Below are 3,377 nucleotides of genomic sequence, written 5' to 3'. Positions count from 1 at the left end.
CCCTGGTGATCTAGCTGAGTGTGCGTGAATGCTTAGAAGCTCAGCAGCTCTGTGGGAGGAAGGAGAAGCTCTGTGGGAAGCTTTGTGGGTGTCTTTACTTGCATCCAAGTGTGTAGAGACCTTGGAGGAACCTTTGAAAAAGTCACTTTGGTTTTGCGAAGTGATTTTGAGAGCTTGTTAAGTGCTTTCAAAGAAAAAGTCATTTTTTGAGCTTTTCCATGTTCTGTTCGATGACAGAGACTCCGTATTGACTTGTAGAGGCAACTATTGCTTGTGGGACTAGGGAAAACTTTGGGTCTTTGTTACTATTGGTACAAGCCTTGCTACGTCTATAGTCACACAAACAAACATCCGACATTGAGCTTCCCAAAGTCTTTGTTGTTAGTGTACACAATAGGAAAGGTGCTTTCAACATTGGAGGGAGAACAATACATTCACCACTCCATTTGTCCCTCCTCACATCAAACTACACAACCCTTTTAGTTGAAAAGTTGCGAACTTTGTAAGCACTCTACAAAGAGGTGGACGTCATCGTCCTTGACAAAGTCTCCTTGATTGGCCAAAATACCTTTGCTGCAGCCGACATGTGTATGCATGAGATAAAACACAATCACTTGGAACCATTTGGTGGCATTCTTTGTGGTGACTTGTGTCAAGCAAACCCATCAAAAGGCTCTTGGATTTTCCAAGAAAACACATCATCGAACGCAATCATGCCTTCCTTTTGGTGGTCGAAAGTACTATAGTACGAGCTCCATGAAATCATGCGCGAAAAGAACAAACCCTTCATTGATGTGCTGAACAAAATATGGGTAGGAGAGAATTCACTAGACGATATCCACACTTTGAATAGCTTCTACGTACAAGATCCTCCACTGAAGCATATAGTCCTGCATCTATTTTAGACCAACACGTCCAAAGACAACTTACAATGTGTTTGACCTTCTTAAAACCACTCCACATGTGTTGAAAGAAAAAGGCATCAGGCTCAAGTCATGTAGCAAAACAATTAACATACTAAATGACCCTAAAAACATTGAGGCCTGCAAAGCTGAACTAAGATTAAAACCAGGCATGATCGTTGAAATATGTTCAGGCAATCTAGATATCCAGGACTGACTCATCAACGGTGCTGACGGGATATTTAGAAACTCACAAACAAACACAAAGCCGCAAGTTGCACGGATTGAGTTTAATGATAGGATTATTGAAGCACAAGCACGTTCAGCATACAACTTTCTCTAGATAAAGAGCACACCAACAATATGGATGCCCATCCTCCAAATCACACATGTATGAGTTCCAAATTGGGAAAAAATCACCTCAACACTGTGTGCAGATAACCCATTCCCAATACAACCAGTAGCGCACCACTCACCTAACCATGGATTCCTTAGCATTTGCCCCAACAAACATCAAATTTCGTGCTGCATGATATACACTATTCTCTATGGCCCTATATCTCTTAGCAAATATTGAAAGTAGACACATCAAGGTTGACAAGATGGTGTTACAAGAAATGGTACGCCTCAAAACTCAACTATTATGGGAACTAGACCAAGTGGACTTCAATCAAAGTACAAATTTTGGCTACACTACAATAATTAAATACAAGGTCGTTCCCCAGTCATGCTGTTGACATCCTAAGTTGTGGCAGCATCCTCGACGCAAAATTCCTCTACTTGCAAGAGTTGCATTTAACAACTTCAACCGTAACTTGTCGCTCTAGACTTCAACCACGTCATAACATCTACAAGGTTCGGCATTGCAACTTTCTACCAACACAGTCTTGATCTGGTGCTTCAAAAACATTGATCCGAGCATGATTGCGAGTGCTTGCTCACTCCAATGAAATGGCAAGGCTTGCCACTACAAACATCTACAAGTTGCCAAGAGCACACACAACAAGTTTGTTGCAAACCCTCAAAGACCCACTCCTCCAAGTTCCAACTACTATGCCAACATACATATTAGAAGACTTCAACCTAGACTACAAAAAGAACAAGTCACAAGATGCAACTACTTCTCCAATTCATGTCAAAACAAAAAATGGAGCAAGTAAGACAACAATTCATGGATCCACACTTGATCACGTATGGACAAACGTCACACAAACAAACCAAAAAGCAGGAACAAGCTTCGTGATTTGGTCTAACCACTCAGGCATCACCACTCATCCAATACCGATACTCTTGAGCTCTCTCTCTCTCTCTTCCCCCCTCCTCTCTCTCTCTCTCTCTCTCTCTCTCTCTCTCTCTCTCCTCCCCCCTCTCTCCCGCCCCCTCTCTCTCTCTCTCTCTCCTGCCCTCCCCCCCCCTCTTTCTCTCTCTCTCTCTCCCCCCCCTCCCCCCTTCCCAAATCAACTCGTCCGTCTTTCCCTCTCCTTGTGTCTCTCTCTCTCCCCCTCTTCCCAAATCAAATTGTCCCTCTCACCCTGGGCATAAGTACCATTTTTTGCAAGGTTCAGGCAGCTAATGCAGCCGGATGCCTGACGGGCACAATCGGACTACACAGGGAGGCAAGGTTCGGCAAGAGCCGGATAGCCAATAAAAACACATCTCAGACTTTAGCCTGAGCATGCGCCCGCAACTCCGATAAGGTGCGACACCTTCAAGCAACCATGTGCCCCTGATTCCGATAGCATCGAAGCTAACCGGATTTCAACGTCCATCATACATCTAAGGGGAGTGCTCACGATACTTCCCACCACATTCTATGAGCAAGCGTACATACAAGTAGAGAAGCGCCACCTGTGATGAAAGCCATGGTGGCGGATTTTCAATGTCATGTGAAGATTAACCGCCCTCGAGGTGGAAATTCAATGCCATGAGATGAACTCAGCAAAAAGAATGAATTTGTAAAACGTGGAGGAGGAGGAGATTCCCTATCCCGAGCTGGTATGATTCGAACAAGTTCAATGTGTTTCATCCATTCTTACGACGATTCGAAATTTTGAACGAGTTTGTTCCGATCTTCCCGTGTAGGTGAAATTCTCGCGAACTTATTAGGATACTGGAAGCTGGACGATTCCAACAGAAGAGTCTGTTTCGTCCGATCGTCTCGGGTCGGTGACACTCTCTGCGAATAAGGATACTCTGATGATTCCAACGGAGTCTGTTTCATCCGATCTTCTGCCGTATAGGTAAAATTCTATATATCCGAGGAAGAAACGATTGATGATTGATCGCGGCGTGGTGCGGGTGATGAGAGGTGGTACAGAATCTGAAGTAGGGAGGAAGCGAGGAGCATGGGGAAGTGATGGGTTGCAATGAGCAGTTGAGCAGTTGGATTGTGCACTTGCCATCAGCATTGTGCCGACTCCTATAACTGACATCAGTTCACGGGAATTTGTCAAACCTTCTTGGAGCACTCTTGCT

Source organism: Dipteris shenzhenensis, chromosome 27, assembly GCF_047967505.1.
Source record: "Dipteris shenzhenensis isolate YYH24624 ecotype China chromosome 27, Dip_SZ_1.0, whole genome shotgun sequence".
In the NCBI taxonomy this organism is placed as follows: domain Eukaryota; kingdom Viridiplantae; phylum Streptophyta; class Polypodiopsida; order Gleicheniales; family Dipteridaceae; genus Dipteris; species Dipteris shenzhenensis.
The sequence above is the reverse complement of the archived record's forward strand: the minus strand, read 5'-3'. Positions refer to the sequence as shown.